Consider the following 14,201-nt stretch of genomic DNA (forward strand, 5'->3'; position numbering starts at 1 on the left):
CTGGTTAGCTGAGGGCTTTCTAGTTGGAGTTTCCCTCCATAAGCTCAAAGACACGCAAGTCAAGTGAACTGGAAACTTCAAATTATCCAGAGGAATGTGGTATTCTGTCCATTTGTGTTAGCTGTGTGATAAACAGGGAATGAAGAAGAAAAGTACACAAATGGAAAAAAAAGTAAAATAAAAGGCAATATACTTCCACCAAGGCTGCTATTATTAGAAAAAAGTTTATATTTCTTTATCTGCATCTGAATATGCATCAAAATACAGCAAAGATTCCTGATATGCAGATCCTTTTCATTCAAGCAAGTGCGGTAGTTCACTGATTAAAAAAAACAAAACAAAACAAAACAAACTTATTTGTTGCACCACAGCCAGACTTTCAATTATTGAAAATGAAATGAGCGCCAACTATCAAACAAACCAACAAAACAGGATGAAAAACAATTACTCTCCCTCATGGTAAGCATGAAAGTAAGGTATATATATATATATATTAATAATATGAAAACACACACTTTCACACTTTATTATACCAATTATATTTGCTGCATTTGTTGTTCTAGACACCCGCTGCCAAATACATAGATGTACACGCCGTATACTTTCAGAAAAAGGTTGGCTGGTAAACAGGAAGTGATTCATTCATTTTGTTGTTCCTCAACAAGAGAGAAGAAGAATAATTACAGGAGCTACTCAGTAGGTAAAACACAAAGGCCAGTGCCAATAAAAACATACTTTTGTCAACAGGAAAGTCAAAAAAAATAAAAGATGTTACAAGAGCCCAGACTGTATTTGACAAGCACAGAAAAAACAGAACAAAACAAGCAAATAAAACAATGACAGCTTTATAACACAAGGATGTCGCAAGCTCACCTACATGAAGTCACCGGTTACTACTTACAATAAACTGTTTGACAAAAGAAACCAGAAAGTTATGATAAAAAGTTGGAGGAGTGGAGTGTGGGAAGAAATAACAGCTCCGGTCGTTGTGCAGCAGCCTGCAGAAATGTTAATTTTCACATCTGTCTGATATCTGAGAGAAGAGACAGCGACAGATGGATGGCAGAGGGATTGTCTAAACAAACTTCAAACTGCGATGACCTGTGCTGAACGCCAGCTTATTAAGGACAATGTGTCCTCCGCAGGGGTTCTTACAAGCCCTTCCCGAGTTTATGCAATGCACCGTTTTGGCAATGGAGACTTGTGCCACATGGTTTTAAGTGGGAGCAGAAAATTAAGTCAACAGAGACATGAACTGTCATCAATATTGATAATAGTCTGCTTCATTTAAATGCAGGGGAGAGAGCTGCATTTAGCAATGAGGCCAAGCGATGATCATAATGCCATAAATCGAGGGGAGTGGGCGGGTGTCTGCTTGTGTTTACTTTGTGAATTACAACAGCTTGTGTGGCCAGCCTTAGGCAATATACAAGGACAATATACCTGATGGATTAGCCTCATATGCCATGATTTGGCAGTTTTTTTTTTTTTTTTGCCTTGCCGAGAAGGACAGCCATTTGAATGAACAAATGATGCTATAGTGATATTGCTCCCAGAGACAAATCCATAAGAAAAATCCCTAAAATGTCAAAAACATTCAAGGCAACCAAGAAGGTTTGAATGAATCTGGGTCATTTAAAGTCTTATATTACCCACAAAACAGTTGTTAAACACAATGCGAAGAGTCTCAATTACCAAACAATTCACGTAACTTTTGGCTTTTTTTTTTTGGTGATGAATATGCACAGACAGTCGCACATAAACATAAGCAGCCGTGGAGGGAACGTTATATCCTTGAGAGGAAGGAAAGCATCATTTATTGACAACCTACGGGGTACTTAGCCAAAGGAAGGCAGCCAGCAGAGTGTGATAATGATGCATGCAAAACAAGACAACCATAGTACAAGAGTGTATGAAAGATCAGTCATATGCACAGAAACTCAAGCTAACACTTCCACTAAAAGCCAGGCAGTCACTTGATGACTTTATCATTATCCAGAGCTGCTGCTGCTGCTGAGACGTTTTTGAAAGCTTTACCACATTTAATGGTGAAAGTAAAAGCACTTCAGCCACGAGGAACTGCGCGATGACGAGAGGAGAGGACGGGGTTTTGCCTCTAGGCCGTATCAAATTCAGGATTAAAGAATTGATTTTCATAGATTACAACACTTAAGAGAACTGTGTCAAGTAGGCAGCACACTAAACACATACGGACAGAAAGTACACACCATCACTGAGGCAATGCTGTAAAAAAAACTACCTCCCCTGGTTGCCTGTTGCACTAGTACTGGTTAGTCTGAACTGTCATGGCCTTTAGCAACTTTCCAGATGGGTAAAAGGGGAAGTTGGCTAAATAGGAGTAAAGGTCTGTGAGTAAAGGCCTCCGGTCAATTCCTTTAACGGTGAGGAGAAATACTCTATCAGGATCAGATCCTTCCTTGTTGTCCACCTACTTCTAAAAGGGCCCAAATATTTACATGGTTACAAAAAAAATACAGTTTACAGAAATGAATCTCTATTCATAAACTGTTTGAGGGTTAAGAGTACTGAATGAGACTCCAAAAAAGGCTGACTTGAGTCATGGAGATGGCTGACCAACAAAAAAATATGTTAATCTTACATCTGAAATACACTGCATGCATATATTCTGTTTAATATGTCATTTGTTTAGTGTGCTACATATGAAATGTCTGCCTTTGCCTATGTTTAAGCTGTGCTGTCATTTATGTAGGTATTACTAATAGGGGACATGAAGTAAGTATGTCAGGCCAAGTGGTGTCCCAGGTGCAACATCAGTTCTGTTCTCATTTTAGACCTGCTGATAAACACTTATTAAACACAGTCTTGACATTTTAATTAGGCTCAAATATGCAATAAACAGATTATTTGACAAAACCTTAACAACACACATTAAAAAAGGTAAGACTAATTTGGTTCTGTTCCAGCTCTGGCGTCGTCCTGGGAGTACAACTGGAGTAAAATGGCTACGTGACCTATTTGACCTTCTCGGTACAAATGGATGCAGCAGAAACACAGATGCTGTCGCTGAGCTGCCATATTTACCTCCCATGTTAATGTGTCAACAATGCGAACTCCCCTGTTGAATTCTTTCTTAATTTAACCTCACACAAACAGTCTAATCGGTTAATGATTTTCTCTGACGTCTGACGAGAGATCGGACGGCTGATGAGCTGACAGGTGTCGACCGCTTATCCCGTCCCATGTTTGCTCTCTGTGTTCTAAGGGGTTTGGACGGGAGGGCTTAGAGATCATTTTGTTTTTAATGAACTGGACTCGTTAAGCCATCTGGGAGACATTGGCAGTTGGCCCTCTTTGGGTGATAGGGGTTTCTGGGACACTGGAGCGCTCCATTGATTATCTGACATTCATTTGGATTAAGTAATAGCGCCACATCTGTGAAGACGTATCCTCATAGGATTTTGGAGTCCCGAGGCCTTTTTACTGGGTTAATGCAGAAATGAAACTTAAATAAGAATAAGAGTATCTCGGCCTTTATTGGTTGGCACGGATGGAGGCAGCGGAGTCATTTAAATTCATACATAAACTCTCGCAAGTAAATTTTTAGGTTTCACAGTCCCCGTTTGGCCGGGGATAATGGCCTCATAAAGTCACACTTAAAATCTAAATTTTATCCTCAATCAACTGCATTGCACTGTATGCACCTGTCCACTCTAGGGACGTCTATTTTCTGCCAACACCTGCTGCAACACGACTAAACCGCAAGAGCAAAAGCCTAATGCAGAAATCACCCTCTAATATTCCCAGACCTCCACCAGTGCTTCAGTGGCAGTGAGGCTAATCCACTCGTTTTTTTTTTTTGATAGTCACAGAATAGAGCACACTTCTCATACCTCCCACCTCTGTGCACTTGGATATCTCAGAGCCTCTTGGCTGTGGACATTTTTAAGCCCCGCCATACTCGACTCTTGACATGTTTGTGGTACACACTGGCCTGCATAATGAGTGAGTGTATCTCCCCTCGGTCTCCCTCCATCATTTCAGACACAATTAGCTACATTAGCCCTTGCTCTCTGCAGACCATTGCAAAAACAGATTCCTATGTTGGACGGCATCATTACACTATAATGATGACGACCAGATAATAAGGTAGGTTGAGGACACAATGGTGAAGTTTTCTATGACTGTATTAAAGCAACAGAGATCATTGAATGAGACAAACATGGGTTGTAGAATAAACCAAGAAGGTAATAATGTTATAGAATTCCTAATAATCAACATATGAAGTACTATGGTGGTGGTTATGGAGCTTATAAATACATTAGTTGACATTAACGTCAACTAATGATCCGCTTCATACTTCAAACGACTTGCTTCAATGACACATACTCTTCCTAAGTGTGTTGTAAAGATATCTTTACAGAAGCTCGTACCTTTAAAGTGGCCGTGTATAACGCCACATATCGCAAAAATGAAATAATGTGAGAATTCTGACGACTAAAAATTAATTTTCCATTAGCATTAGGAAATAACAGGGTGTCAAGTTGTCAAGCTTTTCTTTGCTTTGCCAGGCCAGTATAAAAACCTGTCTGATGATTTGTTTGTTTTTGTCAAAACAACCTCATGGGAATTTTAATGTGACAGGAGGCAAAACAACACATGATATGAATAGTGCGTGGTGAGACAAACGTTTCGTTGTTAAGGCCTGAGCCAACATATTGTCCCCCCCCACCCCACCCCCCTCCCCCGAACTCCTTTTGGAAGGTTCATCAGACCACCGATCTCATTGCAGTCCCATGACACGAATCACACAGCACATCGCCGTCTGCACAGAGCTCGTTTCTCTTCCCAGAGTTCACTGCACAAACACTCATAGTTGACATTCTCACATAGAAGATGATGTAAGAAATAACATTTCTTGAGGGAGGTAAATATACTAGTTACATCAATATTGTTTCCACAAAAAAAAAAAAAAAAAAAAATCAGCTTAAGACACTTTTGTCTCTTTGCTGAAATTCTTCCCCCCCTTTTTTACCCGGCAGTTATTTCAACTCTGCACTCAACCCTCTCAGACAGGAGAAACTTTGCTAATTAGATTTCCAATGGCTAACCACGTAGACGTCGCCGCGGCAAATTGGAATTGGGATCAAGGAGCATTGGGCAATAATTGAGAGAACAACCCCCACAGGACACAGAGGTGGATGCTGTGGGCTAGTTTTCAGACGGGTGTTACAAGTGGCGCAAATGAGTTCATTCTAGTGTAGTTACAACCAAGCTCCAATTAAGAATGCCTTTAAAAAGATCACTACAGTTTATCAAGATCTGTAGACTTTAGAGCTGCCTGTGGCGCTTTTGGGGTTTTTTTTTTTTTTAATCCAGAGTATGCTGAAATGATAAGGGTTCAACATTTAGATCAAGAAGTTAATTTTACATTTCTACCTTGATGAGCTTCTAATAAAAATGCTCATTAAATGTTCTTTCAAAACATTGTGTCAGACCTTTTCTATGACAGTGTTTCTTTTCTATACTAAAGATATGGTTTAAAAAAAAAAATCATTGCTTGTTTGTATGGAAATGGTTTGATGATATGAGTACAGTACACCTGTAAACCCACATGCATAAACAGTGTGAGTAGCTTTCTAACATTATTTGGCGCCTTCCTTTCATCCTTAAATCAGACGTAGAGTTTAGACTTCTAGCGTTACCTGTCGCCTGACCGGGCAGACGCTGTGTATTAACACTTGACACAGCTGAGACATCGAAACTGGGCTGTTGAATACAAACATGTCAGATGAAGGAGCTCGGGGGATTTCGGTATACTTCAAAAGGCCCTGCAGTTGCAAAAAAAAAAAAAAACAGAATGGCTCAGGGGGATCCTGCAGCAACATTTTAAAAAGTCCATTAGCATCTCTAGTCAAAGTGGAGTGATGGCTGGCTTCTTGCCTTTTACCAAGAATAGAAAATCAATGGTCCCCACAGTCTTTTAGCTCTTGAATTAGTATGTCGGCAAAATGTAGTCTCATCCTCATAGTGTCTGCATTGTGGCATGGCAGGGAGAGGGCAAGATGGCATCCAAGATGAGATCTGTCTGTCAGAGGAGGTTGGGACCTCCTTGCCATCAATGCCACTCAGCTTGCTCCCAGAGGAACGCCGCCTTAACCTCAGCGCCCACAGAGTTAAGACAAGTGACGGGTTGTCCTGTCGCGGAGGCCATCGATTGTCACCCCGTGTCAGACTACTCTACTCTGTCCTCATCAAAGAATCCCCACAGATTAGAGCTCGGGTTTATACTTGAGCTTCCGTGAACGATCTTTAGAGGATTGATGTCAAAGTAAAACCAAACTGACAGCGAGAGCACACAAAAGTTGTGGAAATTAGAAATTCAGCCCTGAACTGATATGACACACGCTATCAGTTGTGAGAGCGAGGATACAGATATCGGTGTCTCAGTGTACACCTAGAATTCAGTGGAAATCGTTGGCTAACACCCACTGATTTGTGGGTAGCACTCTCGGAAAAATAAAGCACCACTGCCTCCAGTCGGGCCTACTCTCAGGACTTCTTTCTACAGAGGGCGAGTTGGCCAGACTTCAGAGGGATCTATGCAGGACTCAGACAGTGAGACAGCTCTCTGATCGATCTGAAAAACCGCTGCAGGCATCATCCATCGTCTTCATGTCTATTTGCAATGGGTGAAAAAAAAAAAAAAAGCCCAGAGGGCTATCAGTGGAAGAAGGATCAGGCTTGCACCAGTGGAACACTCTTCATCCGTCTGCCTGCTGTTAATTATTTAGATTCATCTTCAGAGAGGCCTATAATTCCCTGACTATTCTGTGCTCCCCTGTCAGTCAGGATCCACCTTCAATCTTCTGGGGTCCTTATGACATTTTCAAACGAGTCGCACCTCAGGTCACCTAATCAAACAGATCAGTTTAAAATATGCTGGCCGGCATTTCTGCGAACCCATCTGCCTCATCTCTCCTTCTCTTCTTCATACATAAAAATGAATGTTAACTACCCCCCCCCCCCCCACCCCCCCCTTCTCCTCTCAATCTCTCTGTCATCAATAATTCACAATGTTATTGAGAAACACTACCTGAACCCTGTATTGACAGAAATCCAAGCACTGTCATTCTCTCAAGGGCGTCATAATTGGATACCCCCAGAGGCTACTGCTGCGAAATGCAGAGCAAGAGGGGAAAGCAGGCTGAGTGTTGTTGTTGTTTTCTGTATTTTTGTGTGTTTCCATTTTTACCTCTCTATTTCAGGGATTCCAAATCTGACCCGACAGTCGGAGTCAGCCAACTTATCGACTCGAGCGCAGTCCCTCGGTTACGTTTAGGAGGGTGGGTGGGAGAGAAAATGTGAGTGTCCTAACTTTAACTGTAACAGGAATGACTAAGCGAAGGGCAAGTGTGTTATTTCATTACTTGGCATCTACTTGATAAAACTATATGAAATTTAAAAAAAATCAACATCACATAATCACATGTCATGCAGCTCTAATCCCCGAGAAAAATGAGACACAGCAGCCAAATTTTCTGTGGAATTAAATACGTCAGCGAGGATGATATTTACAAAGCGATGAATAATATATAGTGAAAAAGGTATTTCCAAGACACAGTTTCCGAAAATAAAACCCCCTGTATAGTGATAATCTGTATGCACGACATAGACATACAGCACTCTGATGCTGCACGCTGACAGTAAAACAATGGAGGAAGTGGCTGATATAAAACAGCAAAGAGCAGATATAATCTCCTGTCACGGCACACTTTACACACTATTGTGCTGCCTGGGCCTGTCATGATTCCTGCAGAACTGCTGACCCCTACAAGGGCAGAAAGAGAGGAACAAGCAAGCAGGATGTAGCAGATATTCAAGAGTCCAAAAAAAAAAACCCCTAAAAATAAAGTGTTTTAATATACTGAGTGTGGAAAGATAGGTGAGAGGAAAAGTGGATCTTTCTTGTTGCCAGGAGATGGATATTAAAACCGAACCAAAGCTAAGAGACCGCTGTCGGTTTAGGCTCTGAGTCAAAGCAAAGCAGGTGGTTAAAGGCTTTGGAGATGTTTGTTAGTCTCCTGCATCCCCCCCGGGTGTAGATACAAACCCAAGGGAAGGAAGGAGCACAGAGCCAAGTGGTTTCCTTCCTTTTGATCAGATTTGGTTTTGTATGAGTGCCTATACGTGTATGTGCTACTTACCGATATACCTAATTAATACTCTGATCAGGCAATGTGGAAAAAGGTTTTCTAGATGCGTTGCTTGGCAAGCCCTCATTGTGCTGTCAATACAAAAGCCAGAAACCACTCAAAATAAATCCTGGGCAAAAAAAACAAAAAAAAAAAACAGCTCCTCACACATCAGCAGAGCTGTGCCAGACTGGCCACAATGACAACAACTATTAGATGTGATGTATAGTTGTCTAAAAGCCAACTGACCTTATAACTAACCTTGAAGTGCGAGTGGGAAGCTTATCGTGCTTTTGACGCTGTTACCTGCGCCTCAGCTTGACTGCCAAAATAAAGTAACAGTATGGAGTGTAGGAGGGCTTTTACACAGATAATATCATCATACAACAGGAACAGGCGACATATCAAATAAGAAAGCAGAGCAGTGAAGACTCCCAAAAGGGAAGGGAGCTTGATCTTGTAATACACTGTGGCTGATCAGATATACAGTACAAACAGTATTGAATCAGCCAGGCCGATATATCAGCTGTTAATAGCTTATTGAAGATGTATCATGTTGGTGTATGTCGGCTAGTGGATAACACGAATTTGCAGTATAGAAATGCCAACTGTGTTTGGTGTAACAGTGTCGTCATTACATCGTTTGTCCACCAGAGGGCACTAACAAGTTGATTTTTCAGTAAAATATCCTGCCTGGTATGTGTCTTGGTCTTAATTAAAAGAAAAAAAAGAAACAAACAAAAAACCTAAGGGATCTGTATCAAGATTGTTGTTTATGTTTTGTGCTTATGTTTTTAGAAATGACTATTGGCTGATAGATCGTCATCAGAAACTCCCAAATATCAGCATCTACGTCCTATCGGGCCCAAACTTAAGCTTTATGGCACGTACTCGTGTAGTTGTCTCCTGACTAGATCCTTGCTTGTGTTGTATCAGTCTCATATGTACGTCGCTTTGGATAAAAGCGTCTGCTAAATGAAAAATGTAAATGTAAATATCGAAATCAGCGTTGGCCTCAAAAAAATCCAGTATCGGCCGTGTAAGTGCTGTAAGTGCACAGAAAGCTTTAAAAGGGTCAAAGCGAAAGCTCTCTGACAAAAGATGTAAAAAAAAAAACTAGAAAAGACCTCGCCGAGCACCTCTTCATAGCTTCCATTTACATTTGACTCAATCCGAGCCAATTAATACAAACCCTGCACAGGTGATACAATGAGTGGAAACACATGTAACTTTCTCTTTGCGGTTACCTCGGATGCTTCGGCTGAGGACCGCCACTTTGAGGACTTCATGGTGGCTTTGTGTCCATTCACTCAGCGGCACACACACACAAAAAAAAAGAAAGAAGTGAGACTTCTCTATTAACACAGAGGCTCTTTGATCTCTATCTCCCCTGTGGTACCAATTAGCTTGCTGCACCGTTTGCATTTCAAAACTCTGCGCTTCCTATTTTGAAAGATGTCCTGCATGAATTATCAATCTACCGGAACTTTTATTCCCTCTCGACGGAAAAGCGAATCATGAGTGACATATCTGTAAAGTTTGGCGCATTCAAAACGAGGGAACTTTATGAACGCTGAAGGGATGAGATACCTGGTTTTCCCCCCCTGTACTGATCGCTGCTGCCTTCACGCTGTGTGAAAATCTTTCATTTCGCTATGATGCAATGAGGAGGCCTCCTACTTAATTCTGTTAGTCTCGACAAAAGAAGAGGTCCCAGTTTCGAGAGTGCCAAACCAGAGCTTTCTACTAAAAAGATAAACACACAAAGGCAAGAGTAGTTGAGAATTGATCAAAGGGAGATAAATAGCTGTGAAGATTCTTCCACTGCCTTTATCCCTTGTTAGCAGAGGCAATCACACAGCCGTCACCCAGAAGATCCATCCCTGTCACATTACCACAATGAGATTATAAAAAAAAAGAGAGGGAGGGAGGGGAAGAAAAGCTACCAAGGGAACGTGTGACAAAAAGTACATTCGGTGAATTTCAGTTGAACAAGAACAAAAGCAGTGAGCCCTGCTTTTATAAATGAATGATTTTTGCAATCTGAGTGGTCGATGCTCATGAAGGGAAATATAAATCAAGGGTAAGAGTGAAGCTTCGCAAGGAGAGAGCCTCGCAAAGATAATGGCATCATCATGCCTGTGTGGTTCGCTGTTCCTGGTAAGATTAAACACTTCATCATTGTCTTTGGGACAAACAGTCTCTGCACGCCGAGCATGCATCCAATTATTAGACGCCTTTTCCACTCAAACCCAACATCCACGCGTCAGCTTCATCACACACACCAGAAGCTCTAAGAGGAGAGATGAAAAGAGACAGCGGTCTTATCAGGACACAGCTACCTTTCAGGGTAGTAGCCCACAGTGGCAGCTGACCTCACTTTTATTACCGCTGTCTCACACTGATGATATCATCTAAACACATACTGAAAGACCTGGGAGCTTTCAAGCTCAGTTTATCTCATTTTATGGCTCTAACAACTCTGTCTCTCCCAAGAAAAGTCAATGGCCACAGGCGATCGTAGCACGACGAGGAGAGCGGTGTGGCTCTTCTTACCTCATTCAAAGGCGACGCCGTGTCATGAGACGTGGCGAGGGAGGCGGTAGGAGCGGGGCCCATGAAACGGGAGGGACGGGACATGAAGGGTGACAGTAGGGAAGACAGTAAATCTAAATGAGGTAGAGGATGGGGAGGTGGTGGTGGTGGTGGGGGGGGTGACGGCGTCTCACAGCTCACTGGTCTGGAATCAGTCAGACAATCAATTCCACCACTCAGTTTCAGACTGGCACGTCCTGCTTCGACAGCACGGAGCGTCACAAGCGTCAACAGTGCTGAATTACTTTCATGATGAGCCAAAGTAGTCAAATGAGACAAATATATGATGATCCATGAAACACACTGCTCTTAAACTAACCCTTGTGTTAGGAAAGCCTGTATTTAGCTATCAGGAAACTGCCAAATTGTAGGGCTGGTCGATACATCAGTATCCGTATTTGTCAGCTGGCAGAAATGTCAAAAATATGTTAAAAGCAGAGAAGAAAAATGGCGGCATGATAGTCTGTCTACTAGTGAGTCATGAGTTTTAAGGGTTTTTTTCCCAGACTATAAAATATCCAGCTAAACATATGTGTTAGTCACAATTCATTGGATATATGTTAACATAAATAATAAAGATTTCCCACTATTGTTAGCAGATGTTTTCAAATTCTCAAATATCTGTTGCTATGGACAACTTTCCTAACAACAAACTGAGCATTACAGAGCATCCTCCAGTTGTTCAGACAGGACGTCAGAATGCAACGAAGCAGAATCATCTGTTGGATCGAACTCTGTTTTCTTTCATGAAATGATCCGTTGCTCTGCAGTTAGTATTAATCCCACGGTGAAACTTATTCAGGGTGTAGTACATACTGTTTATCCAGATAATATCTGACTAATGTCCCTCTGCACTTTGGGTAGTCTCACTTGTGTAAATACATATAAACACACAAAGTTAAAGTATTTCATGTGAAGCGCTGACACTACCTGTGTGTGTTTCTTTTCAAGTTACTTAGCGAGAGACGACCGGCGGAGGCGAGCAGATGGGTTCTTTTTGATAGGATTAGCCAATGTTTTCTGGAGAGCTGAGCAGTGTGTGGTGACTGCAACCTAAATATTAAACTGAATGATTTAACGGAAAATATATGTGTTTACATGAAAGTGTCGTCTTTGAGTCTTTGCTACAGCGTTGGATTTTAACCTGGCATTGCTTACGCTTCACAACTTCTCAGGTTGTTCAAACTATCTCGATACAACAAGCCCATAGACATTTATGCTTGTACTTACGCTGGGAGAGTTCTGGTTCGGCTGTGAATGAAGCGTCAAGGTAAAGAGACAGTTGTGAATTATTTTCTATAGAGGCAGTTAAATCTAAAGCAACACGACTCCCGAGTTGACAAAGCAAACGACTGTTAGATGAACCATCCGGAAGAGACCTAAATGATATCTGACAGATATAATCCAATTTAATTTCCTCGGCGGCGTCAGGGTGCAGTAGTCATTGTTGTCCATTGTTATTCTGCGAACGTTGCACCTTTTACCCTCTCGGCAGCACTGAAGTGTTGCTAAGTCAATGTTGGCTGCTTGTGTTCTTGCTTCTTTCCATCTAATGTGTCCGAGTTGTGTGTTAAAGCACAGCCCGGATCTCGGTTTAGATAATGTTGCCTTTCCAGCACTTAAGAAGGATAATCTCTTACGTCTGTCTAAATCCCCAACAGTCATTAGAGGCGGCAGGGCCTGCTTAGAAGTCCATCTAATTAGGGCTCAAATCGTCCTTCCCTTTCTTACGATATGAAGATCATTGCGTTGGAGTATTTGGGTTACTTCTACCTTGACTTGAGCAACTGCTGAACTCGTCTTTATTAAAAGCTTGAGATTGTGATTTAGGATTATAAAAAAGTAGATATCACATAAGAAGCTCGCCTTAATAGATCAATGTTTCCCTCTGAACCGTTAAATATAAGCAATACGCTGTCTAATCATTTGAAAATCCATGTTTCCTTGTCAGATTCTTCTTTTTAAGTTTCTTAAAATGCACGAGTCCTTGTGCAAAGCTCCGTGTCACCCCGCAAATAAAAAAAACAAAACTTCATAGAGGAAGATCAAAGCGGCGCATGTAGTATTTTTTCTGACGACTGCAGTCATCGTTCCTGAGCCGAAGCGTTCCACTCATCTGCATTTTAGGTTTTTTTTTTTTTAAAGAGATGAGTGACGCAGACACAAAGAGAATAAAAGAAGTTGTGAATAGAACCGATTCACGCTGGGAGGGCTGGGAAAAAAAAAAAGATGGACAGGAAGAAATAAGACAGAAGAAGAAAAACAAAAGCTCTCTTTTTGCCAGCAGACTTACCGCCGACTCTGATTCTATTCTTCTGCGCCTCCTCCTCCTCTACTCGGCCTTCATCTTTCCAATAGGTTTGACCGAGCGGCTATAATAATAGGAAAGCGAGGGGACAAACGGGGGCCATCTATAATGGGGCTACATACTGGCGTGAGCATGCTGTTGAGCCTGGGTGGCGGTGTCATTAAGTGTGAGTGCGTGATAAATGCACTCTGCTTGTCGGATTTGAGATTCTCATTAGTCTGTGTTCAGGAGGAGACCTGGGGCCATTACTCTTGTGGCTGCCTTGACAAGAGGCTGAATGTGTCTGTGTATAAGAGCGAGAGAAAGCGTGTTGCTGCTGTTGGGATGCTTGCATACAGAGAGGCGTTTTAGAGGCACCCTCTGACAGTTTTTAGCTCTTATGCAACAGCTGGTTGTATTGATAACATGACTCGGCAGTCTGGATAGCATGCAGTAGTCATGATTTGTATATGTGATGTATGTGAATGGGAAATTCCCAATTAATGTGTCTGAATTTTGTATTTATGCAATATGAGCTTGTTGGTGGCCATTGCTGCCTTGGTATGAATATCAGAATTTGTATATTCTGCTTTTTGACAGGTTTTGTCAAGTTAGAAGAAGAAAACTGAAGGTTGAATGAAATATAACAGAAGTATTTGCATGCAGAAGTTCATTGGTCTCCAGTTGTTTCCATTTGAATTGGACACCCAAGCGTTTCCTGTCTCTGAGGCGTCATGACGACAAATGAAAACATAAAAAAAAAAAAACCTTACATGCAGCAGTAAATGTTTCATCACGTTAGTGCCTGAAATTATTACTGTGCAGTGATAAAAAATGTTGCCGCTGCTGTCTTTTGTTAAGTTCAGGAATAGCTGCTGTTCGCCATATTGTAAGCACTATAAATGTAAACAGCAGCACATGTAAAACCGTCACCTTCAAGAGGAAGTGGAAACCATGTTTTTCTTAATGGATCCAGAAGTCTAATATGTTTAGAAATTATTCATATCAGCATTCTAGGACTTACTATTTAATAACCCCGACTCTCTTGGAGCTGTGCTTTGAGACCGCAGCCGACAACAAACCACCGCTTTGCTATGTCACGCTAATCATACCTCTTACTTTATTCCTTCCTAGCAACCTTAACT

The 14,201-nt window shown here is 41.6% G+C and overlaps 1 protein-coding gene across 5 annotated transcripts in view; it reads right to left on the minus strand.

Moving 5' to 3' along the window:
• sema6e (sema domain, transmembrane domain (TM), and cytoplasmic domain, (semaphorin) 6E) overlaps positions 1-14,201 on the minus strand; it is a 166,112-nt gene that overhangs the window by 71,082 nt on the left and 80,829 nt on the right. The window lies entirely within an intron of this gene.

This window comes from Thunnus albacares, chromosome 8 (assembly GCF_914725855.1).
Source record: "Thunnus albacares chromosome 8, fThuAlb1.1, whole genome shotgun sequence".
In the NCBI taxonomy this organism is placed as follows: Eukaryota; Metazoa; Chordata; class Actinopteri; order Scombriformes; family Scombridae; genus Thunnus; species Thunnus albacares.